General features: G+C 38.3%; 1 long non-coding RNA gene across 4 annotated transcripts in view; it reads right to left on the bottom strand.

The window, feature by feature from the left end:
* Window positions 1–22788, bottom strand: part of LOC113657694 — a 34868-nt gene extending 12080 nt beyond the window's left edge. Inside the window, exons 1-3 of one of the 4 annotated variants that reach the window (XR_007140038.1) lie at window positions 22535–22788; window positions 18729–18878; window positions 18111–18360 (exon numbers count right to left, since the gene is read on the bottom strand). This is a non-coding gene — a long non-coding RNA (uncharacterized LOC113657694). Of the gene's footprint in view, window positions 1–187; window positions 297–546; window positions 757–2010; window positions 2179–18110; window positions 18361–18728; window positions 18879–22534 lie in introns of those variants that run through there. The other 3 variants (XR_007140039.1, XR_003444220.2, XR_003444222.2) reach the window with 3 other exon arrangements.
* Between the last annotated feature and the right edge of the window lie 5050 nt (window positions 22789–27838).

Raw genomic sequence — 27838 nt, forward strand, 5'->3', positions numbered from 1 at the left:
GGCTGTCTTCCTGAAGCAGGTGAAAATAGCTGTTTATCCTATGTTGCTCTGACAGAATGAGATAAGTGGCAGCAGGGGAACTATGTAACCCTGTAATAAAGCAGTTAGGTAGACAGGTGTCAGAAGACAGATGTAAGCACACCTACTGCTATTTCTGTCTGCTGTCTATTTCTGGGCCAAGACTCACCCAAGTTGGCACTGAGGAGCATGTGCAGACACCACAAAGCCCTTTCTTGACCCAGATACACTGTAGCCTTGTTCTTCCATCTTTGTCTCACTGGTTTTTCTTTTCATTCCTGTTGTTTTGATGATAAAGGTGAGGTTAGCCTTCTTCATTTTCCACTGGATAAGCTTTAGCATAAACTGGATCATCAAAATAGGTATCAGGTGTTTTTTCTCCTGATTTGTTTTCTTATCAAATGTCAGGTTAATTGCCTGATATAAAAATTTAAGGAATCTTACAACTTAAAAACAGATTCATTTCATACAGCATTTAAAAAAAAAACTGGTGAAACAGGGTTAGAATTGAAATAATATCTCACTGACAGGCTGTTCTGTGAATCTGATGCGGCACTGTTTTACAGAAAGAGGAACTGGTCATGACAGCCCTTGCAGTAAGTGCTATAAGAGGCACAGCATTCAGTGATGTGAGGTGTAAGATTATCCAAGACATTGAAACAGTATAAAGTATTGGTATGCAGCCAAGGTCCCTCATTTTTCACACATATTTTTTCTCCATTCTGATGTTTGACATGAAAATTAGCTGAAGCACTTAACGTTGTGTATCATTGTGTTTTTATGTATTGTGCTGCTGCCAGGTGATTGGCTAATTGAATAACGACATGAATAAACAGGTGTACAGGTGATGCTAATAATGAGGTCAGTTTTTTATTTAGTAGCTGTTTATACCTGTTTTTTTCACCCACAAATCCTCCAAAAAAAGCCCCATTAAATCTATAAAATAATAAGTAAATAATGACAACACTGATTATTTTATGTAGATAATAATTTCCATTTTCCAATGTTTTACCTTTAATAATACTTATACTACTACTAATGTTAATAATAATAAGCTTTAGCTGTAGAACTGTGTAGATATCACTGACCCCTGGGGTCTAGAGGAGCAAGATGTTGTCATGAGTCATGTGAAAAACAGCATGGAGTGAGTTTAGCTCTGCACTCTGTTGCCGGCTTACAGTTCCCCTTCCTGTAATCTGGTTCTGCTGCATGCTGTAACACGTTGGCACTAAACAGTCCTCAGTGGGAGCTCATGTTAACACCTCTGAGTTTATGGAAAAATAAGTGGCATCCTAAAGGTTGGCTTTTGAAGTTAAATCTATAGGAGAGCAAAACATACAGTATACGAGTTTGTTGTGGGACTATGATGTATGCAAGCTTGAAATTTTAACTCTGTCTTTCTTGTTAAGTAAATTTCAAGTAAACGTTAAGTAAAAAACAGGTCACTGCACTGGATTTGAAAGCTGAGAGAGCAGTAATCTGGCGTGAGTTGAGATTAGCAGAGCCTTATTTTCAACTGCAGCAAGCTGTCTCAGGCTGATAGTCTGTGCCCCAGCAAATTCTGTCAACCTTGAAGTGGGGGTAGTTACCGTCAACTCTGGTAACTGAATTAATTAAGAGTCTGTGGGAGTGAGCAGTGGCGAGGGTCCTCAGCAGCCGCCTGGATGACAAGTTAGCCCACTCTGTTGGGTTTGAGTAATCAAGTCTCCCAGTGAGATCAGAGGCAGAGAATTTCTGCAACTTTCAAAAGGCTGAAGAAAAAGCTTCAGTGATATTCTGCCAAACTAACCTGACACTATGATTCATCCAGACATACAGGTTGCACAGAGAATTGACTCATTTCTGAATATACTCAGGCTATGTGTATGCCAAGCAGATGAGTACTACATTATGCTGTATATACAGGAACAATAACAAGAGTGCAACAAGAAATGATTTGAAAGGTTTCACAAAGCTTACTGTAGCCTACAAACACGAGCACCCTGGACTCACCTTCCCAGCAACCACCTGTACTCCCTCATTCCCAGTCACCGTCCCTTTAATTGTGTTCACCATGTTTTGTTTAGCTCAGTTTATAAGCACATCTGTTTCTGATTTTTTTTCTTTAGAATTTTATATCCCAATTATATGATTTCACACTGGGTTACATCACCAAAGTCACCAAAGAATATCTTTAGTTCTCTTGTTTCCATGACGTTACTGAGTCTGACCCTTTTATGTAGTATCCTCTATTTGACTTTGCATTTTCTGCCATTTGACCATGATTTTTGGCAAGGTTTATTGTCATATTTGTCAATCTACCAACCTGTGACTCTTCTGACACAGTGTTTTTTTTATTGTGATCTGTTCATCATAAACTGATCTGCATCCTCTCTCTCACACATGCTGTTTTCGCTTGTCCTTTGGTTTGTTGGTGGAATAGGCATCAGTCTACCATCAGGAACTAAAATCAGTGTGATTATGAGTGATTTTCTGTTGTGCTTTAGGACTCACCATAAAACAATGCTTCAATGTTTTGCTAAACTCTATAACATACTGTTGGACAACTTCGGACAAATTCAAGCCTCTCATAAGAAAGTTTATAGACTGTCATTTTCAGCTATTTGAAAGTAACCATGTTCTGAATTACAAACACTAATGCTACATTGTAAAGAAGATATTTAGGGAGCCAATTAAAATCTTAAACGTTTATTGACTAGTTTAACTGACTAATAAGGAAAATCATTTACCATTTAGCTTAGATGGTCTGAACAGCTTAGCCTCTGTTTCGATAGCTGCTCAGACCAAGCAGGACTGTTCACCTTGTGTGGATTGATTTTTTCATATGCCATCACGTTCTACAGTAGTTCCACAGCAGAGTTTTCATCACTGAACAAATTGATGAGGTAAAATTTGTATGCCAAAATGGTGTAACACTCCAGCCCTAGCCAAAATGTGAAACGCTAGCAAACTATAACTCTTAAAAAGTAGAGTGGCAGAGCGAGAGCTAAAGAAAGAACCAGTAAACAATAGGAAGTACAACAGTCTCTCCTCTGTGGATGAAGTGATGGCTCAGCAGAGCATGTGGGTGTCAGCGTGGGACTGGAGCATCATCCAATTGTTTACTCTCTTTTTTCTTCCCCTTTCACACGCCTCTGTCCTGTTCTGCCTCTCTGTCCCAGGAGTGTGGAAAAGGCAAACAAACAGACGGGACTGTTTACTTCTGGCAGTAGGATGGTGAAGTGCTTCATTAACCTCACATTACCTTGTTTTAGGTTACTCAGACAGCTATATTTATTTGAGCTATATCTCTTTTCTTGGTTTTATCTTTATGATTCAGTGGCCATTAAAGCGGAAATTCATAGCACTCATAGCACACACACTCATAAACACACACTTCTATACACTCAATCTCTTTTTTCCTATGGTCGTACTAACCAGTTACTATTTTAGGGGTGTTATTTCTACTTTTAATACATTTACAAACAAAAAGTACAGAAAGATGTTGGATAGAATAAAAATGCAAGTCATAATCGTTATGTTGTCTTCTTAATCTAAACAAAAAGAGAGTAAACTGGCTGTGTTTTGGTATTCAAAAAAATCCTTTGTTAGTACACTCCCACTTCCCGTTGCAAAATTCCACTCTATCATATACAGAAAACCAGAACAATTAGTATAGTAAAGTTGTGAGCCATTGCTTCAATCTATATAGAAATAACAGAATTGCAAAATGTTATGAATGAGATCTGAGACACTTATAGCATGTTATAGTATGTCAAGAAGAATAAGCTGTCAAAGTTATAAAGGAGATATTTGGGAAAATTTGGGAGTGTTTTAAAAAGATACCAATGTTGCTTTAAGGATATGAAAAAGGTTACAGGAAATTATAAAGGCAAATGATGGGCATAGAGAATATTAGAGAATATTCCCTTTTAAATAATCCATTCAATCTAATAATCTAAGAAACAGTCTGGATAACATGTTGCTTGGACATTTGTTTCTGTATCACTTTCTTGTATCAGTTTCTTCCCTCAAGCAATCCACCTGATGAACAATTAACACCATGGAACACACAACACATAATGTTTGCACTATGTATACCTCAATTGCACATTTCATACTTGCACTCTGTACATACATACATAAATATTGTCTGAATGTTTATGTTTACTTCAACTGCACATTTCACAACTGCACATGTGTACATACAAATTGTATATATTGTATACTTATTTGCATATGTATATTTCATATGTTTATTTAAACTGCACATTTCACACCTGTAAATGTGTACATACAATTTCATCTATACTACATATGTCATTCTGTTACACTGTGGAGATTATGTCACTAAAACAAATTCCTCGCATGTGAAATCATGCCTGGCAATAAAGCTGATTCTGATTCTGATTCTTTCATTCTGTACTAAGAGTATGCAAAGTTTGGACTTGAAAAAACCCTTTACTCCATCATATGACCTTTTCTTTTTTCTTTGAAGCTCTTGTTTTTTTGGTATTCTTGTCCTTGTTATATAAAAAACAACATACACATGCTTGTACATTCCTTTACACTCATCATGTTGCGTCATTGCCACGTATTTATTCATGTCCTTGTTCCAGTAATTGTCCATTGAGTTTCTATTCAGGATCCTATTCTGCCGGTTTACATTTAGTTGTCTGTGGATAGCATATCTTACTACCCTATTAAAATTCTGCCAGTACCAAGCTAGCTATCACCCACACACACACACAAACCATCATCTTGAAACACACACATTCATACACACACTTTCTGTCTGCTGAACCATGCACGAGGAGCAAGTGAGCATCGATTTCTGCACTTTCGCCTGAGAAAAGCCGTTTTCTCACTGGAAACCAAGGCTGAATTATTTATTCCCCTCATTCAATTTTTATTGCACTCTCCTGGTGGAAAAATAACGCTTCCCCAATCAGATGCCAAACAGCCTAATCCTCTTTCTCTTTTAGTATTTCTCTCTTACTGCTCTCTTTCTCTTTCTTTCTTTCTTTCTCTCTCTCTCTCTCTCTCTCTCTCTCTCTCTCTCAATAGGGACAGTGTTTCTGTAAAAGGGACAGAGAGAAACAAAGAGCGACAGAGAATTAGATCATGTAATTTGAGCTTCCATGATGGCGGGAACTATAACTAAGTATATTACAGACTGGCCATCTGTGGCCCTTATACTTTCCCTGTTATGCATCATACATGTCCAGTGCTGGAGGAGAGAACATAGCAACAATCTGGGCTTTGTTTGTGGGGGATGAAATAAGGATTTCAAAAAAAGAGGTTGTCAGGTGCTTGGGCAGAAAAAAAACAGAGAGTGGGTGGCTAGAGAAAGACAGAGAAAGAGAGAGAGGTGTGTGTGTGTGTGTGTGTGTGTGTGTGTGTGTGTGTGTGTGTGTGTGTGTGTGTGTGTGTGTGTGTGTGTGTGTTTGGGGGGGCAGAGGAGAGAGCTTGAGTGCCCACATCTCCACATTAGCCAATGCCAGACATGGCAGCTAGAATTTGGGGACCCAGCTGCTGTTTTCGCTCTGCCAAGGAGCTTGAACTGAGCCGTACAGCTGCCAGTTCTACATGACTTGGGCTGCAGTCAGGTATATGCACCGAAGGAGAAGGATGAAGAGAAAAGAGAGATAGTGGTAAGAGACAAAGGCTGGGGCTAACAACTAGCGAGTGATAGCCAGGCTCTCCAGTCGAGAGATAAAATATCTGCAATTCCACTGGCTGCAGGCCCACACTCCATTTGTATGGAAATGAGTTTGTTTTCATGCTGCCAAGGTGGGGAAAGAGGGGGAGAGAAAGGCTAGAGAGAGTGAGAGAGCAGGACCGAGGGAATTGAACGAAAGGTTCATTTGCGGGCTTTAAGAACACAAATATTGTACCATACCCTATTGCATGAAGCCCCTAATCCAGTAGCTCTTTTTTGTTATATCATAACCCAAGTGGAATATGAAAAGCATAATAACATCAATATATGCTATTTTTCACAGATAACCTTGCAAGATGCACTATGGTAGTAAAAGGGCTGTTGGGTTTGAATAAAAACATTATCAAGAGGTGTCTTTAGATGATATCCAACCAAATCATCTCTTATTTCTGTTAATCTGGCTTAGTACTGGGATGTTTTTCAGAAGACTATGATTAACATGCTGATGATCTAGTGATAGGCATAAGCAGCTGTCTGACAACTACTGTACCAACTGTCTGATTCACATTTAATTGTCACAAGCGAAATATTTGTTTCGATTTTTTAAACAACCCTTAAATAGTCTGTTTTCTTCAGCTAGCCACTGGCTCCAGTATCCAACTGAACTGTACTGAACTGGAGTGATATAAATACTGTACTTCATTGCCGAAGTCAGAAAATATGTTTTTGTCCTTGCATCTGTGCTAAGAGGAGGTCCAAAGTGGGTTAACAGTTTGTTGAAAATCACAGTACATCAGCAGATTTTGAATGTCAGTCTCCTTACACTGCTCCACCCACATCACTGCAGATGCGTTTATTTCTGTCAACAAAAATAACAACTGTGTGTTAAAAGGAAATGATATGATTGCCCCAACCAAATTAGCGATACACCATTGTTACTGTTGCAGCTGTATAAAAGATTTAGCTTGAAGGCTTGTCCAAGATTGTACTTAAATGCTGTCCTGAAAAAAATAGTCAAGCTGAGTAGACTTGCGCAACATCTAAGGATCTAGAACTGATGAAGTATCTCAGGTGACACTCCCAATGTCTTTAAGATTAACTCACAGGTATTTGACATTTTAAAGATACTGAAAGAATGAAAACCTTTATAAGAGTAAGGCTGAGCTCAGCCTGGGTCATTAGCAGATGTGCAGCTGAACCTGTGTTCCTTGTATTTCCAATGTGCCAGACATCCCTTGCTGACGTATTCATAGCCAGCTGCTCCTCGTGCTCAGGGTAATGACTCTGCCAACTCAGATTCCTACTTTACTTCTATGCCATTTATCTTGTCTCGCTGCCAGGAAGCACTAGACTGTGATGGTCTGAGAACCGAACAGGTAGACAACACACATAGTCACAGTCTAAGGCTTCATGTGCCTTAACTCTGTTCAGCAACAGTTTCAGGGGTGATGGTGTTTGCCTTTCCTATTTCTCCCTACTAAAGAAAGATAATCCTCCTTAAAACATTTCTCCTGTTGCTGTGGAAACGGAGGCGACAATCAATGGATTGATCGTTGGGCCACTCCAGAACACACAGTTACAACACTAATGCAGATTAGTCTGTCCTGCAACCTTTCAAAGAATGCATTCACTGGGGTCTTGTCAGTTTTTGTCATTATTTTAGCACCTTAGACTTTGATTTCCCCTAAATAATCAGCTCTTAAATAAATAAATAATTTGTGTAGCATAATAAATAGTTTCATTCTTTTATTTCTCCTCAGAAATGTCCTCTGTTTTCTGTTTTTCTAAAATGCTAGACTCTATCAGCCTCCTCAAATACATAGATAGTCCCAAAAAGTGAACTATTTGTAAAAATAGCTTAAAGTTGTCCCTGGAAGACATATGTGTGATTTCAGTTTCTTGATGCTTTGATTCTTATATTTTCAGCAATTTATTTACCATGATCCAAACCTGTGAAAATAAACCACAAGTACCACTAACATTAGCTAAGTTAGCTAACTCAAAACTGTCTCATGTAAACCCAAGTGGCATAGAGTCTTGATTTGCATTTTAATATTCTCACAGATTTATATAACAGTAGCCAATTTTGTCAAAACATACAATATAATAACCATGATATCATAAATAACTAGCATTAGTTTGCGAGCTTGTCAGATTCACACACTGTTATCATGGCTAAAATATTCCAGATGCAATTACAAAATATACAACATGTTTTCTAGCTATCTCAAATTTATAATTACCTAATAAACTAGCTCATGTTTGTGACTGATAGAGATTAATTTCTTAAGATTTAATTATACACTTTCACATTATCAGCACATATATTTGTCAAAATATGTCATAACCATCATGATTTAGGTTTACCACAAAGTTTAGCTGGCCAGCTAGTTATCTGCTAGCAAACCAGCTCAAATCTCTTCAAAGTAAACTTGGGTGGAATGGAGTTTACAAAACCTTAACCACCATGATTTAGGCTCATTTCTAGCCATGTGAGATTAACTAATAAACTAGCTCATTACTAGCTTTAGTTAGCTAGATAGTCAGATTTCCACACTGGTTTTGTAGCTAAAAGGTTCCAGGAGAATTATATCAGTTTAGAGTTGTGTTGCAAATTTGAGCCAAATACTAATATATATAACCTATTTATAATAAACATTTGTGAAAAATTAGCCATTTTAATTGCTGTATTTTAAAATTCAGGTGTGCTATATGTCATCAACCTCTATCACCTTTTAAGCAGCCAGTCTGTTTTAATAAATTTGGAACAATTATATTGGACCACTCTGTAGGGCATGTATTTATTTTCAAACAGGACCTACCATGTGCATGCAGCTATTCCGAGTTGTTCATCTGGTCAATACTGAACAGTCAATGATGACCTAAAGGTGACAAAGTCAGAATGACTCGAGTTACACAGTCAATAGATTGATAGATTGATTCATCTCTTTGTATCAAAATAAAGCTCAGTGCTACAGGTACATTTGGCTATTTTGTTCATTCATAGCATTCAGAAGAATGTCTTTTGTATACTAGTATACTAGGAGCATTTATGTGTGTGTGTGTGTGTGTGTGTGTGTGTGTGTGTGTGTGTGTGTGTGTGTGTGTGTGTGTGTGTGTGTGTGTGTGTGTGTGTGTGTGCATGCTTGTCCACCCACTCAGTGGTCGCACTCCCTCAGAAAAGCTGGGAGCTCATTGGTATTCGGGTGGAATTCTCTGGCAGCCCAGATGCTGCAGCCACTCCAACTGAATGTGGACACACAGGCCTGCTGCCTTCAGTGTTTGTGTGTGTGTGTGTGTGTGTGTGTGTGTCTGTGTGTGTCTGTGAGGAGGGAGTTGACAAAAGAGGGATGGAGGATGGGAGGCTTTGAGGGAACAGGGAACGAGATGCAGAGACAGAAGAAGAAGAAGAAGAAGAAGAAGAGGTTGGTGTCAGTAAATGGGGGCTGAAAACAAAGATAAATAGGGAAAGGAGGAGAACAGTAAAGAAAGAGAAATAAATAGGGAATGATGAAAAGAGAGGGGACTGATAGGAAATGAAACTGAAGCCTGTGCTTAGAGATGGGTAGAGGGAGGGATGTTGGATTTAATGTGGCATATGCTAACCTTAAGCTTCTGCTTGTGCATCATTAGGACCCAAAGGAGTCTCTCTCTCTCTCTCTCTCTCTCTCTCTCTCTCTCTCTCTCTCTCTCTCTCTCTCTCTCTCTCTCTCTCTCTCTCTCTCTCTCTCTCACTCTCTCTCTCTCTCTCTCTCTCTCTCTCTCTCTCTCTCTCTCTCTCTCTCTCTCTCTCTCTCTCTCTCTCTGCCACTCTCGTAACTCTAAGAGCTTGTTGTGTAGGCTGCATTCTGATTGGACTAAATGTTCCCCTAAGCAAGACCTGCAAAAGCCATTGGAAATTTGTTCGATGGAGAGCAGAAGTACGTGAGTGGGTTTCTAGCTTTTCATGCTCTCTCCCTCTTTATTTCTAGACCCCCACAGTGCATACTGTTCTCTCCCACCCCCATCCATCACAACACATCTCCCATCTCTCTTTCTCTCTATGCCCACCTCCCCGCTTTCTCTATTTATGCCCTTTTCTTCCGTTGTTCCTTAGAGTGAAGTGACTCTCCATCCCAGGTGGCGTGTGCTCCTTCTCATCACCACTCCCTCCATTCCCCCACCCCCCACTCACTCACCCTTTCTCCATCTATCTGTGGCTATCTTGCTGGTTCTCCACCCCCTCTCGTCAGTCCGCTTTTCTTTCACTTTCTTTTCTTTTTTCATCTGGGCACACATTCCTTTCCACCCACACTAAATCATTTCAAGTGTCTGGGTCCAGGCACACGTACACACACACACACACACACACACACACACACACACACACACACACACACACACACACACACACACACACACACACACACACACACACACACACACACACACACACACACACACACACACACACACACACACGACCCTCTAAGCCAAGCCAAGAAGGAGGGGGTCAAACAAGGGAAAAACAATAAGAGGTTGGGTAAAAGCTTTATATCCCTCTTCACCCATCCCATTGAGGCACTGACCATATCGAAATACAAAGCAGGTGAACAAAATGGACGCCTCTCAGCATTTTTCCATGGCTCCATAGTGTCCTGCTGATGTCCCCAGGTGATAATGACTAACGTCATTATGTAAAATTTCCTCTTCAGCTGTTCAGGGACAACCTCGTCTGACCCTGCATTAAGACTTTTAAATCAGTACACTTTTTTGGTAGGCAAAAATTACACAATGGATTCTTTCGTCTTTTATTCCATCAATAATTAAGGTGCTGACATGAATAATTCAACATGCTGAGCTCATTTTTACAGCTTCTAATAACCTCTGAGATGAACTTAAGAAGACGTAAAGGATTCCACTCTACAAGACCTTTCTAATCCACTGTCATTTCTCAACCCTTACTTACCAAACCCACGGATTGTGTTCTGTACTCGCTTCCTGAACATTCCCTTTCAGACATATTCAATTTTCCTTCTCCCTGTCTTGTCACTGAGATTACATGCATGTGGGATGGAGGCCTGGTGGCTGAAAGGAACGACACAGAGGCAGGGATAAGCGCTGCTGGCTGAGAGGGGATTTCATTCGCAATCCTTTCCTTTTACAATGAAGCCCACAATCACACGAAGTAATCCAATCTATTCAAAACACAGTGCATTGGCGATACCCTCGCCACAGAGAACCTGGTATTCTTGCTACTTTTTGTTCCTGTTAGAAGACCGTGTCGATGTCTGAGTCACACACTAATATTATCACGTCTCCTCACACACATGTCCTGGCAATTTGAGTCATTTGAATCTTTTTTGGAGAACAGAATGCAATGTCCCAATATAGTGCTATGTTCTTGTTTTGTGTACACAAGCTTTGTCCAGCTCAGTGTCTTCACGATATTACGTGCTAACAATAACGAAAAAGGACAAAGACACAGTTGGTCAGGCTTAAATTAGAGTCAGTCTCAAACACTCCATCCACAGACCATCTGAGGTGTATTGTACACTTAACTGACCGTGACTATCAAGATCTAACTGGCTATTATTTCTGTGTGTACACATTTTAGTGTGCTGTTTTTAATCAGTTGGATGGGGAGAAAATGAACACTGTGGCAGAACTGAACTGGAAAAACGTTTGGAGGTTTGCCTCTCTCACAGTTCCCCACTATTTTGTCACAGTGTTTACGTTTGTGTCACCTCAGAATTCACCGCACTCCTCCCCCGAGACCGTGTCTGTTTATGTTTCAAACCAGCATCCCTTTTGAACTGCTTCAACGGTCAGGTCACATATACACAGCGAGGCCTGTCCAGCACCAGCTAATCAGCCTGTGGCATTTGTTTGGAAAACAAAGGAGTGATCCATTTATGTTACTTCAGTGCGTTGTGGGAAGAGGGTGGCGGCATGGTTAGAGTGGCTGAAAATAGTTGTGGTCACAGAACACTTAGGTAAATTTGCACAGGACTTTATATGGCAAAGTGTGTAAACCAGAAAAAATCTGAATTGCGCTACAATTTAAAAAGCAGGGCTACGTTATATTGTGTAAAAGGAATACAATATTTGATTTTACATTATTTATTGTCAGTGTCATGCAACTAAGGATTGGTTCCCTTCTGAGTCTGGTTCCTCTCATGGTTTCTTCCTCATATCATCTCAGGGAATTTTTCCTTGCCACCATCTCCTAGGGTTTTCTCATTAGGGATAGATGTTAAATAGATGAATAGTAACTTAATTTTAAACTTTAAACTTATTTTTTTTATTCTGTTTCAAAGCTGCTTTGAGACAATGTTAATTGTTAAAAGCGCTAAACAAATACATTGAAATTTAATTGATTCATCAGAAGGTGTTGATTCATATTCATGCTCGTTCCAATTTGTTATTGACGCTAGAATAAAAACTTTTGTGAGAAGTGTCCTTTGTCAGAGCTTTGTAACAGGTGTAACTTTTGTAAAAAGTTCACTTCTGAAAGTGAAAGTTGCTTGGTAACATGAGCTGTCTAGAAGCGAGTCTTTCTTTCTTTCTTTCTTTCTTTCTTTCTTTCTTTCTTTCTTTCTTTCTTTCTTTCTTTCTTTCTTTTCCCTCCCTTCTTTTTTATTTGTTTAAAGAAATGAAGGTTTGATCTTTAAAATAATATGTAAATGAACACCGCAATCTTTCTTTACCAGACTTTATCTGTAATAAACACAAAACTGTCCAGTCTACATTTTGTTTAGTTTCTGATAAGAGAAATCATGCAGAATTACTCCAAAAGAGCAGCTGATTTCAAATGTGTGTCAATGGATTTTGACAAATTATTTATTTATTTATTTTTTTTGTTTATTTACCTGCTCACAGCTGCACAACCCACCATCTCACACAAAAGCTGCTTTCTGAGAAGTATGCTAACACATGACTGTTCTTTGAGAAGCCATCGGAGTGCCTTTAGAAGAGCAGCAGAGCAGCAGGAATGCACGTGAAGGTCAAACCCCAATGCTTGTGCTTTGTGTGTTAATGCCTGTGGTGTGTGGTCAGCACTATTTCTTTCATTCAGCATAGAACACAAAAGGACAGCTTTAGCAGACCATCATCGGGACAGTACCTGTCACTGCATAATCGGGATTTTTTGTCTTGCGGGTTTATTCAGTTAGCCTTTTTTAGCGCCTGTGAGCTGATGTATCAGAGGACAAGTCACACACGCATGCACGCACACACACATACACACACAGATGCATACACACATAAAAGGTTAAAGTCTAACAGGAAGTAACATCCAGCCACATCTGTCTACTTTGTTCTAGGTCATACAGTACTACATACTAAATATAGAAGCAGGTCAGGAAACTACAGAGATAGATAGATAGATAGATAGATAGATAGATAGATAGATAGATAGATAGATAGATAGATAGATAGATAGAGAGAGAGAGAGAGAGAGAGAGAGAGAGAGAGAGAGAGAGATTTGGCATTTACTGTTTGTTAATCTGTCTGACCTACGGCCTTGCAGCGGCCCTTTTTATATGGCTTACATAGGCAAAACGTCATCTATGTCCTTTGGCACGCCCATTACAGCTATTTACGCCCAAGGAGGACTGCTTATCAGTTAGTTATGTGCATGCTGTCCTTCTCATAGCATTACACACACACACACACACACACACACACACACACACACACACACACACACACACACACACACACACACACACACACACACACACACACACTTTTTTGGATGTGCCAGGCCTAGAATTGCCTGTAGCTCCCTCATGTACTGCCACTGGCCTTTTTCCCAGCTTATAGTGCCTGGCAGTGAAGAAAGCAGCTCTGAGGCGTCAGCCGCTTCCTCGCCAAAGATGTTAGTCACCGCTATGGCTCAAGCAGCCTGGGGCCATGCTTGAAGAGTTGGCTGTATGTGTTTGTGTATGCCTGCAATAGCACATTGAGCCCAATTTCAGCTCTGGAGCTAGTTTAGTGATTTTTAGCCCCTTCTCTGAACTGCAGCCTCAGTATGATGTTGAGCCTGTTTGTTATATAAGACAGATGGGGAGACATTTAGTTCAGCCAACAATGATAAGAGGTCCATGTTTAGAGGAGTCTATGCCTATAGTGATTTACACAGAACAAATTAGAACAAGTTGAAGGCAACATGAACCATGAAATGAATATCCGACTCCAGCGGATATCCAAATGTGAAGATCAGATGCACTATGAACTTCCATTAATATGACTTGAGCACTAGACACGGAGAACTACATCAGTGTTCTAGGATAAGAAAGACATCCAGAGTTAATTCAAACATTTCACAATAAAATTGATTGTTTTTGTGCTGCTTTAGTTCCAAAGTGCTTCTTGGCTAAAAAAAAACAGTGACGTGAAAAGGTTTGAGGTGGCGTCATTTTGGGCCTATGACAAAAACTCAAAGAAATGGTTTACATGAACATTTAAACATATTAAATAAGAAACTGATTTATAAATTGTAAGTTTAAGTACTCTGGAAAAGTCTTTTTTACTTATTTATTTTTGCTGAAATTAAATAAAAAGAATGTCCATTGTTAAAAGCGCTATATAATTTACAAAAAACTGAATTAAACTAAATTGAAATGTTAATGTGTCAGGACATCCCTGTCTGTGAACCTAAGGTGTGTCCCTGATCTAATACTTATGCCCTATTCTACACCATTGTATAATATAAATAGTGTGAGCACTTAAAGTTCCAACCAAAAGTAATGCACTACAAGTGTCCAGGTCAACCAAAAAAACCCATCATGAACTCCACGGTCACAGGTCACAGGAAACTGCATACGTTTCCTCTTCTCATTACATGACAGAATCACAAGTGCACAAGATTAATCCCACTCCTGCCCTTTTCCTGAAGGACCTCCTTCATTTATTTTGTTGTTTGCTCTTGTGACTAGCAGTATGTGAAGGTGTGCTTTTGTACCTGCAAGTCACTTTCAATCGCACTAGTTTAGAGTCTGATCAGTAGTGAATTAATCAATGGACCAAGACTTGTTTTCATGATGCTTTTGAGGCAGGGGATGGTGGTTGTGGTTCTACTCCTTGACTGTTACATAGAAAAACCTACCAGATGATGGAGATACCTGCTGGCAATCTTTCATTCAAGGTCTGTCATTGAGCTCTAAGGAGCAATCTATTGATGTACATGAGCTTCCATATGCTGCACGCTTAACTTTTCTTAAAATGGTCCATAAGTGCACATTATGAATTGTTAAAACCTTGAATATTGTAATATAATACACAGATTTATGATTTGACACATTTATTGCACTGTTGGATTTATTTTCATAGCTAAATAGTTAGCCTTAAATGTATTAAAGCTGTAAATTTAATTTTGTTGCCTATTAATTAATCAGCATTAAACAGCACTAATAATAATAGCCTAAATATTGATATCCTGAATCAGATGTTGCTTTAACTATGGAAAAGATCGCAACTTTATATATTAAAAAAAGAAGAAGAATACGACTGTTTCACTAGTCATGCAACCCTTAGTATGGACTCTGATGGGTTTGACTGTGGTTGGTAAATTTTGTTTTCAAAGACAAAGTACTTTATAATACCCTCCATATGTATGTGTGTTTCACGTAGATTAGAAAACTCCCACATTTGATTAGGTAATGTCTTGGATCCTTAACTGGTGTATACGTGGCCAGCTTTTTAAAAGGTTTTCTGGTTCCTTGAACCAGCTCCAGCTTCAGCCTCAACACCCTCATCATTTGCACACACATATCAACACCTGTATCTTCAACCTCTCCCTATTTTTCTGTTTTTTCATTGCCAGCATGACCAGGCCTCAATTAGGCCTCACATGCATGTAACACAAGCTTATTAAAATAGGGGTCCTTTGCATTCTCGGGCTTCTTCCATGACACCTCTTTAAGCCTGATGAAATTCAAAGGAGAGGGAAGGAAAGGAAAGGAAAAGAAAGGAAAGGAAAGGAAAGGAAAGGAAAGGAAAGGAAAGGAAAGGAAAGGAAAGGAAAGGAAAGGAAAGGAAAGGAAAGGAAAACACATAACAGAGCAACAGCCAGTTGCCTTCAGCCGATGTGTGTGAACGAGCATGGCTGAAAGGGACTTGAATGGAGGGCAGGCCAGTTTGTTATGACACCAAACAACAGTGCTGCTGGAAAAACAGACATAGTAGAAACCAGAGACAGGGAACCGTACAAGCAAAAGACAAATAACAGACAGCAGCTACAGAACTTAAGCCCTGGATGATAAAAGGATGTTCAATGTTTAACAATAAAATATTACTGTTGAGAGTGGAAATGTGATTACAGGCAATCAGAAAACAAAAGAATTAAGAATTATTTTTCTAGTACTATTGATATTTATTACTAGTTAGTATTGTTTAGTATTCTAGTAAATTATATTTATATATTAAAAAGACTATAGCAGTGTAGTATACAGGATGTGGTACCTAATGAAAGCTAGAACCTAGCGTTCACACGTGGCTCTTTTTCAACAAATGATGCACAGAGAAAATAAAAGAATACTGTCATTTAACTCACGGAGTGCTCTACCTTAACTCTTTAACTGAAATGTAATTTACATAAGGCTCAAAAGTTCAGCAAGTACTGTTCAGCTAAAGCCAAGAAATGACTTTGACCCCAGGCTCATTAAAACCAATAAAGTGTTCCACATATATTAAACAAGACAGAGCTAGTTAAGAAACATGACGACAAATTGAAGAGTGTGCCTGCGAGGCTCCTTGTTCATGAAGTGTGTGGGTTTCAGATTTAGCAGCTGTCATTAGAGTAGAGTCTGTGCAAACATTATGGCAGTGTATTAGGGAGAGCATGTACAATGGCTCTCCTGAAGGTTTGTTTAAGGCCAAGACCCTTATGCTTGTTGACACAGCTGTCAAGGGGGGCTTCAAGGAAGTGAGACATAGAGCGGTTTAGTTCAATCTGATCAGGATGAGGGGCGACGTAAGTATACAGGCATCCTGGCTTTATAAAAGGTGTATTTGTTGTATGGCCAAAGATTTCATTTTAATGCATATTTTATTTTTATGATTGTTTGTTATAATAACAAATTATAATGAACTTATTAATATAGTATATGGTACATTTAAATAATACAGTGTACAAATGAAAAAAAAGCTGAAACAAACTAAAAAAAACAGTATAGAAAAAAGATTCAGAAAATTTTAGAGAACCCTGAAACAAGTAGTTAAGTCATCGTTCAGTGGGTAAAGAATTGTAGGTCAGGATATAGCATAAACATTAATATTTAACACAAAATTTATTTGACCAAAACCATTGCACATGAAGCATAAAATGCTAAAGCAAATATGAAAGCAAAAAAAAATGTATCTATGTTTTTAGCTACTTTTTGAAGAAAAATGCTGTCGTGTGACAGATGGTAAGTCTGTGAGTTGTATTTTTGGAAATGAAGCTAATACTAGTTGATACCTGGTTAAATCTTTTGATGAAATGAACACACTCTTGGAATCACATCTTCCTACTGACTTTGTGCTGTGAAGAATCTGATGTAACAAAACTAACTAACATACTCTTATCATACTGATCTGTTCCAATCAAGAACATGTAGTAATAAGGCAATGTGCTGCATATGCTCTGCAGGTTTCAAGGCTGTCCTGATGCACTCCGTCCTTCGACATGACCCTCAGAGCTGTCAGCATCGTGCTCTGTGTCCATGGGGAGGTTAAGTGAACCATAGAAACAGAGGAAGTTGAGCGAGGCTGCTGATGTGACACAGACTGAGCCCATCATCCAGGGCTCTTTGTCAAGTTTCCTGTTTTGTGCTTTTTTTAAACCATGTTGTGTTTAAGCATGTTGTGAAACAGGTTTTTGTGTAATGCTTTACATATAGGTTTCCTTAACTAACATTATTTATACCACAGTGCTATCAAAAGCTTGTCTTATCTTGAACTGCATCTGATGGTTCAGAAAGTATCTGGCTCAGACATTCTACATAAAATGTAAGAATAACAATATTGTACAGTTTTTATAGGAAAATAAGGGAGTTGACAGTAACTTCACTTTGGGATGAATCGCGCCAACTTTGTAAGTGATTATTTTCCTTCAGTGGTTTAGCTACAGCAGTGGCAGAACTGATAAGCGGTTTTAGGTTTTCACCAAATGTGCTGTTTCAGAATCAGAGAAGAAGAGCTTTTTCCTGAGTCTGCAACATATTTCTTGGTAAACTCCAACCAGGATTTCACATGGTTCACCACTCCCAGTGTTCATGGAGTATACACCCTATGGTTCTCTCCAGTTGTTTTTGAATTAATCCTATGGCCTGTTGGTTACTTCTCTGAATAATGCCCTCTTAACTCACCCCCTTACCATAACTCCTCTATGCAGCACTTCCAGTCTGACTTCCATTTTCCTTTGATTAACAGGTGGATTCATTTTTGTGAATTTAGGACTTGGATATAAACTGTTTTTTAGACCAACCTTTACAATCAGGTTTTTCTTCTATCATCGAGGAAGATCATCTTGATTGTTTTTGCCATTAATTATGGACACCTGACTGCAAAAAAAAACAAAAAAACATAGCATTTAAAGATCTTGGCCCCTCCCTCACATTATAATTTCTACTTCCTCCAGTGTATATTGACTGCAAACAGAGCTAATCAAGCCAAGACACCCAAAGATTATTGGTTCCTGTCAAATAAACGCAGGGAGAGAATAATCCATTATCAATCTGAAAGAGAAGAAAGCAAAGAGAGACATCTGGGTAGGAGGCTACATCAATTAATTCCACTGTCAATATCATTTGAATAATTTAAAGGTAAATTTAAACACAATGAGGGGATTTAACAGAACTTCATTAAGGTCTTATATTACCTAACATATCTCCTGTGAGGTCTTTGCTCATGACAGAAGAGACTTTTTTCTATTTAGACACATACCAAACACTGTACTTAAGAATTAATACTATAATACTTCATCCAGTCACATGACATTCATTTGAACTCTTGATTTTTTAAAGATCAGATCTTGATCTGGTTGCTGATTTATTTGAGACATTCTGTGAGAGCACACATTGTTATGTTCTTAAGAACGACCTACCCTGAATGGTGGATTGTTGTCTGTTACATGACTCAGCAAGCCAGATGAATATCATCTTTGATGAGTATGCTGTGAGTGGATTTCACAGTGGCTCCTGTTCTTCCTGTAACTAAATCAACGGCCTCTTCGTACAAGATCCGCTTCATGCCGCTACAGAAAAAAAGCAGGATGGATTTGACATATTTGTAAATTTGTACTGCAAAACACACTGCTCTTTATATGTCAGATCTGATCGTGAACCCAACGTAGGCAAATTTCATCAATAGCTTCCTTATTTATCAGGTTTATCTATGGCACATTTGGACAAGCTTACATCTTGTCTGAGTGTGGGGAAATTTGAACCTAGTATTTTAACAACATGAAAAATGCTTGCTTTGCTTTTACATAGTCAAGACTGATTTCTGTTTCATAAATAAGCATAGCAAGAGAAGAAGAAACAGTATTAGCCAACTAAATCAGTAATGAGGTTTTGTGTCCCCATGTTAGATGTTGATCTTTATTAGCTCCTAGTTCCTTGAGGGACTAAAAGACACATTACAATTGTGTACAAGAAACACAATAATGTGGGGAAGAAGAAGCTCAGCTCTTTGAGCTGGTTCAAGGTCCTTAATTCTCAAGTTCTCAGTTAAATGAGATAAATGTAAGTTGCTGTGGATAAGGATGACTGCCAAATGTCATAAATGTAAATGTAGATTGAGGAACTGTTAAAGCCAAGATTCACACACCATGCTGACACATTGTTTTTCGGAGGCAACGTAGCTCATTGGTGAAGACATCAGACTACTGACCAGAAGGCTGTGAATTCAAATCCCAGCACCTCTTCACCACCAGGCTGCCACAGTTGGGCTCTTGAGCAAGGTCCCGAACCCTCAAATACTCAGTTGTGTATATAAGATACATTTTGCTCTGGAAATGAGCGACTGCCAAATATAAAGCTAAATGTGTTGAGCCTGGATTTATTTGGAAATATCAAGGTATTGAAACTCTTGCATGACTTTCTTAGAATTTCTAGGCCAAAGACATGGACATGATCACGACTTTTTTTTAACGTTGCCTCCATGATAAAACTTTTGCATCTGGATGACAATTAAGCAAACAAGACTTTCTGTCAGGCTTGATTGTATGATTGCATTACATGTGGTCATAAGATCATTTAACATTCTCAGCTTTGGCCATGGAAAACCCCCTCTCCTGCTTATGTTTTCTCTGCTCTAAAACACCAACACCAGCTGGAATGATTGTGATAAAGATAAGGTGTACTCTAGGACCAAGATGGGGAAGTATGTCAACTCTCACTGTAAACATTGCATATTGTTTGTATTGTCTTACAAAGTGTAATAACATTAATGACATTAATAATCTTTACACCCTGGCTAGCAAACTCTGCTAATGGGTGTAATTAAATAGCAGCTGACAATTAACTAACTTATAGAACTTGGTCTAGTTTTCCTGGTTTCAATTATTTCTCCTAACATTAGCTACTTGTTAGTAACTTGGTAGTCTCACGTAGCCAGATCTTCAGATTGATGGCAGAAAGTCTGGGCACCATAGCAGCTTTTACTGGCCAAAGACTGGCCATCTGACTAACATGTAAAGCAACCAATCACAGTCTGCTTTGTTCAGTGTCATGTCTCTGGGTATGAAATAGATTGAACCATAGATTATTCTGTTTAGAAAAGTAAAAAAAAAAAACTAATAAGTGTGAACTTCACATAATTTGGGAAACCCAAGGTTCAGCTGATCCAAATAAGCATTTATTACAACAGCTTCCTCCTTGCATGAGGGAAGTAGACTTTGGAAATGACTTTGTTACCAGACTGTTAAAAAACACACGATACAAATGTCTCTCAGAAATCCTGTAGAACCCAACGAATCAGATGATGACTTGAAGTGTTTCCAGATTGTCTGTGCCATTTGCATCAAACATTCAGCCAGTGGTTCGTGAATGTGACGTCTGAGGCTGAGACTGAGGTGCAAATGTTTGTGGATTGCACACTTCTTGTCATATTTCCTTACCTTATCTTTCTTATTTTTTAACATGTGTAACGTGAATGAATGAAATAGCTCCATTGAGTAGTGGGTATGTGGCTTTCCATCAGAGCTGTGTGAGATAATACGCCTGCACACACCCCTGCTAGTTAATACACTTACATTAAGATGCACATTCACATGCTGATACTGATGAGCTTGTTGAGATTACAGCAGCGAGATTAACCTGAGGAAGAGTATCCAGCGTTAACAATATCAGAAAGAAAGCGCACGCACACGAGCACACACCCAGGATCAACATGTTTTCAATGCACTCCAGAGGCAAATAAACCGATCCATTCATCTCTTAATAGCATCTCTTTCTTTCGCTCTCTCTTTCTCAATCCACTCTGACTCACTGAGGTAGCTGTGTAAATGTCAAGGGAATTAGTTGGCTCGGACTTTATTTACTGGCGCCCACGGATGAAATGCTGACAATGACAGCATGAGGACAGGAGTGTGCATGCTATAGAAACACTCTGTACCTTATATTCACATGCACTGCAACGTCTCAGGAAAAAAGGTCTGCAGAAACAAAAGGGCATGAGGTTTCTGATATTGCTCACCAGGTTAACTATAAGATCTAGGGACAACTATGTTTAAAGAGATAGGATCATTAGAGGACTAATTCTGTATAAATAGTATTGTAATTGGACATTGTGTCACAAGATACAGTAATAGGACAAACCAATGTGATACGATCAACATCACATTAAAGGTAAAGTCAGCGATTTAACCAATAATGTTTTATTGTAGTAATTGCTAATACTTTAGCATTGGCACAAGGTCAGAGGCACATTAGGCTTTCAAATGGAAGAAACAACAGGCATATTCAACAGCATCCAACTACTCAACACAAAAAGGTGGATCTCTAATGCGGATAAAAATTTCTTTTCATACTGAAACGCTTTTCCAACCACTAAAAATGTTTTACAAAATGTGTGTGTTTGATAGAGAAAGCAGAGTTAAACACTGATTGTACTGTTCTATTGTACTGTGGTTGCTGCCTGACTGTCACATGACCCTGTATTCAACACATCCAAATTAATCAGTCATGTCAACCATATCAACTATAGCATTAGCTACATGCTACAATGGCCAAACTACAAACAGCATGATGGACTTGCTAGTGTGCATGAAGGATTAGTTGGTCCATGCTCATTGTGGGCATCTCTGTTTCTCAGTATGGACATACAACTTATGTTATATATAAAAGCCAATTTTTATGTTTTCCCAAGATTTTCTCTCTAATTATTCCCAGCTAATTCCCACCCAACATTTAGGTCTCCCGTATCATTTGAGACATGTGAATCCAGCCCACTGCAACTTTACAGTTTTTTTTTTTGCAATGTTTTCTCCACATTTTCAGTCATGCAGCAACTGTACTAAATTTCAAAACAACTAACTACATCTTACATTTGTTAAAATCTCTGACTGCATTTTTACTTATTTTAAACAAGCTCTAAAAAACAAAGAGCAAATACAAAGAGGCATGGAAACAAGGTCATATTCAGACCAAAAAAAAAACCAAACAAACAATAATTCATTGACTGATTTGAGAACAACAACCTTTCTACTGTGGACAATGGCGTTAACCAAAGAAAGTTTATTGTCCTTTGAGTTGAATAAGTTAAAACAATAAGGTAAAGTACTCTGTCATAATACATAACACAATGGGTTGCTAGGGAGTAGATTAAACAAGAACTGCAGTGTTTGCTGTGTTTACATGGTCGAATATTATCTAGAAGGATAACATGTTAGGAATGGCAAGGTCGTACCTGAGAGCTTGATTAAAATCGTAGTGTGCAAAGGCAGCTGGCTTCAGGGATGGAGGAAGTGACGCCGGCTCACACTTTGTTTTACTCAGTCTGGTTTTTCAGCTCGTCTGGTCCTGACTTTTGTCCTCATGTACCACTGTAAAGAGTGAGTCAGAATGAAGGAGTGTGTAGGCAACTTCGCTGCCTGAGCCGTTCTCTCACTGAACGCCCACACTCACAGCCGTCTGAATATAGCTCCTCCACATTTAGGCCAGGCCACTCAGAGACAGGGAGATGGAGCTGGCTGGCACTCAGTCACTGTATTTTTTTTATTATCTTTTTGCAGTCATTGTGTAAAAGGAAGTGCAGCAAAAGATCAAATTCCAGAATGTAAGAGATTCTTACAAGGACAAAATGAGAGCTCGGTGAAGCAAGATCAGCAATAATACTGCTACATCACTATATCAACAATGCACCAAAACCAGAAACCTCTAGTGAATGCACTGAAGAAGGTGTTAAAACATACACAGTGAACAAAAGTTTGTGGACACCTGATCATCACACCTATATTTGGGTCTTCCCCAAAGCCTTACCACAAAGCTGGAAGCAAACAATTGTGTAGAATGTCTTTGTTTGTTGTAGCAGTACAATTTCCCTTCACTAGAACTAAGGTGCCCAAACCTGTTCCAGCATGTTTGGTCATGGTGTGTTAAGGTTGGAGTAGAAGAGAACAGCTTTGGGATGAACTAGAACACCAACAGTGCACCAGATCTCCTCACCCAATATCAGTACCTGACCTCTTCTTATCTAATGACTTAATGGGGATATCCCAATAGTCATGCTTCACAATCACACAACATGTTTTACCACAGATATCGTTACCATATTTTGGTTAACTGTTTAAATATCCTTTATTTTATATTTTAATATAAAATTTTTCCACATTTCTATCAGCCCTGAATGGGACAGACACATAACCGGTCACAACTCTGTCCACTGGAATAACACACTGGCTCTTGTTATGCAGTGAGCTTCAGTTCATGGTGCATTCATTTGTCTCTTTTTAATCAATCTTATATGTTAAAGTCAGATAAATACGCAATGGAGAAACATCTTAAAATATGCTTTTATTCAATTCCTTTCATTTTTATGTTTCATATATTATGATTTTATTACTTTTTGTTTATTTGTTTGTTTTCTCCTGTTTGTTTATGTTACATATTTTTGTCATCGTTTATGAGGTCTGTAAAATACTTTGTGAACATATTTTTAAAGCTCCTAAATGAGCTAAATGTAAAGTTGTTGTATACTTGGGAAAAAATGTGATCAAACACCTATTTATCTACCTTATAGGTACAGAAGCATCCCAGTACTCCCAGTAAAGCACATTTAGTCTTTAGTGGTCAAAGCTCCATATTGGTTTATTCTGATTTCTCTCAGCCTTAGTGCACCTCACTACAGTAATTGCTTTTCCACCTCTACATTTATCATCATCTGCTGAGGCTGTCAGGCTGATGGGGAAAGGGGCCACTGAAGTAGCTCCCTCTCTGCTGGCTCGAGGCCAAGAGAGGAATGATGTCCATTTTACATCAAATGGAGAATCTCAGCCAACTAATGAAGTGGACTTTGGACAAGCGTGCAACTAGAGCAGGTCACAGGGGAATAAACGCAGGCCTAGTTTTTATAGATCAGTCATTTAGAGTCAAACTAAGGACCGGTGATCCCAGAGATCTGTGAATCATAGCCAGAGAATATGCGAATTTTGTGATTTTGTTACAGTGATGGAAACCACAGCCGACCATTATCAAAGTTCTTATGCATATAAATAATGTCAACCTTCTGACACGACTTGCAACCTTGGATACGGCTCGCAACAATGGACAATCAACTGTCATTTTCCTCATATGTTGATAATGTGACACGCACGATTTCTTCTCTACAACAATAGAAGTATTCAGGTATTTATTCACGAAGGCTGCTCAGGTGCTTGTTCAGCTTGTTCTTGTCACAGGTCAGCCTATGAACCTAAATCATCCTCTGCAAATGATCCAACATGCAGCTCTACGGCTTGTTTTCAAAAGTTCACAAGCACCACCCTATTGCTGCGCTCCCTCCACTGGATCCCAGTAGTAGAGCCAAAAATGGACCAGCTCCTTCTTACCTCAAAGCTCTCACTGCACCTTGCTCTCTCTGAACTACCAGCACTGCTCGACTGGTCCCAACATCTCTTAGGGTAAGAGGTAGATATACAGCAAGACTCGTTTCTGTTCTGGCAAAGACGTGGTGGAATGAACTTCCCTTAGCCAAATACCATAAATGTAAATGTAAATGAATTGAATGAGAATTTTGTTTGAAATGAGTAGAATGCTCAGAAACACCTACTCCATAGGTGTGTGCTGAGTCGCTATGAAAATGACCTGCAGTTTGTGTGAGAGGGTGAGCAGAGGTTTAGGACGAACCCATTGCCACATTCACATTTGAAACAAAAGATGTATGAAACATGTTAATACTTATTAGTTATATAGCTTCGTATTTAATCTTTAATTTTTTTGAAAGTTTTATTTATTTTAGCCTAACAAAGATTGCTGTATAGAAAACGCTCTTCCTTTCGGTTCACTACCTTAAAACCTCCCACCCTGAACATAAACCAGGTTACACCCACACAGTGTTGACCTTTAGCCAACATGCTCATTAAGCACATGAAGTTTAAAACAACAGAAAAAAATAGTGTTAAGGAAATGGAAGAAGGCTTTCTGTGGTAAAATCGTCCTTGTCATAAAGAATCGATCTGAGCGTGGAGCTTAAAAAAACAAAAGAGGTGAATTTGCTATTTTTCAACTCGATTCATTCAAATGAATTCAATTCATCTAAAAAAATGTTCAACAAACTTCTCAATTTTTGTTTTAATTACGCTTTTATTCTATTTTGTAATATCATTTTTGATTGTATCTTAATTTTAGACTACATTGTCCTTTCTAAACATGACTTTGGTGGTAAATCAAACAAATCATACCTTAAATAGTGTGATTCGTATGAACATGGATGACTTTTATAACAGCTTCTCATTAGAAAGGTTTATGCATGTGCAAGGAAATACTGGCGTATTCCTCCAAATCTACACGTTTGTGATGTAGAGTCAATAAAATGAATGTGTTTGAAAACCAAGCCTCGAAAGTGTCATTATTCACCCGAATGCTTGATTTTTCATTCAAAGACATTTCTTTCAGGAAATCAGGCATTTGTAAGCTAGCATCTTTAGGTTAGCTGAATGTTTCTGGATGCTATGAGTCTAGAAATATTTGATTAAAACTTGAAACATTAACCCTTAAAACTTTAAATCTTGAGATTCAAAAATTGATATAACAATGAGATATATGGATGTGTTAAAAGAGGATGTGTTAAAAAAGGAATTGAAATTAACTAGTGCGAGAGTAGAGGATGTTGAGGATAGAGTTGGAAATAGATGATTCTCTGTGGTGACCCTTAACGAGAAAACCGAAAGTAGAAGAAAAAGAATATAAAATATGTAGCAGGTCCTCTTACAATGAAAATGGAAACTCCTGAAGACTTTCCCATGCTAGAAAACATCAAATTATCTTGGAGTTCTAGCATTGACACTTTAGACTCCTTCCAAAAATGTAAGAAATAAATAAATAAAAATAAACATCTCCTCAAAGAAAACCACCATATTAACATTAAACAGCATCCTTTTATGTGACACCTCTGCAGAATCAGTGATTTTTTTTTAAATGATAGAAACATATTAGTAGAAGTACTTTAATATAAACCTTACAGTTAATTATAATTATAATTATACACTTTCTGACAATCAAATTTGTGAAATCATCACCACTGGTAAGTTTGGAACATTTCATGTTAACCTTTTAAAGACCTTGAATAATTTTTATTTAATGCACTTTGCGAACTGGAAGCCTGCCAAATACAAATTAATGATCGATTACTGGTAAATTAAAAATGAATTACTGAACTCCATATGAAAAGATGACAACAGATGAATAGTTATTGGTTTAATCAGCTATTTTGTGTGTTTTTCAACCTCTATGTTTACATTTCCACTACTTACTGAATGGTGTTCTGGGTAAAAGTACACAGAAACATGCTATTTATCCCCAAAATGTGTTACATTACAGCCTTGCAGACCTCACCTAGCATAAATAAGGGCTATAAAAGTGCACCTTTCAGGGCAGGGAATGTGTATACACGTGTGAAATGGTGTGCATGCTTTGTGCACCTTTCTTCCCTCCTGCTCTTGCTGCTTCAAAGTGGTTGCTAGGCGACGCCACTCGCTGACGTGGACGCCGTCCAGAGCCGGAACAGTCTGGCTTTTTTCGGCTGCCATTTGAAATGTAAAGCAGATGAAAAATAGTAACATGCCCCAGCATTTAGTGCCACGAGGACAATTGAGCAGCTATCTCAAGTTCTTTTTTTAGTCACCACACAGATTGAGATTTTATAAACGCTGCTTATGTGGGAGGATTAGGTTATTCCACAGGTCATTGGTATTCAATAGACTACATGCAATTTGAATCTGCATCTGGTTCCCTTCTACTGTGCACTCCACTCCACACATCCTCATTACTAATGAAATTAGATATCTGGTTAAATTAAAGTATGAGGAATTTTACCAATTAAATACGCAGTTATTCTGGATGGTGATGCTAGTAATTTGGAAGTGCAGTTATCTATAACAGGGATCTGTAAGCATACTAGAAATTTAGTTCCTCTAATACAGGGACCCATTTAATAGTAAAATATATTTAATCTCCACTGACTTCCTCAGAACGGATTTATTTTGTGAGACTAAACCAACAATTCAATATGATATTAAAATATTATGATAATTGTATATATATACAGTATATGTTGGACTGGCAGTGAAAGATGAGGGTATACCAAAATTTCCAGAAATGTCTGAAAAGGGCTTTTAGCCGCAGCTTTCATATGTGCCTCTGTTTCACAAGCAAATGATTGTGTTTTCACATTAGATCAATGGCCCACTCTAGAGCACAATCAATGAAAAATGGATAGAAAGTGCATTTAAGTTTCTCCTTAATACCACAGTGCAGGTTTAGGATCATGGACAAAAAAATGTGGTTAAGAAAACAAATCAATCAGTTATAACTTGAAGCACTAAAGAAAAAAAAATCCATGAAACACCAATCAACATCACTGAACCAAAATAAATCAATATTCTCACTAGAAGAAAAGGAAAGTTCTATCCAGAAATATGATTATGGTGAATGATTTGTCATGTTTTTAGTGATTCCGGCATTATTATTTTTTTTCGTTGGCTGTGAATCAATA

Source organism: Tachysurus fulvidraco, chromosome 2 (assembly GCF_022655615.1).
Source record: "Tachysurus fulvidraco isolate hzauxx_2018 chromosome 2, HZAU_PFXX_2.0, whole genome shotgun sequence".
NCBI classification, from domain to species: domain Eukaryota; kingdom Metazoa; phylum Chordata; class Actinopteri; order Siluriformes; family Bagridae; genus Tachysurus; species Tachysurus fulvidraco.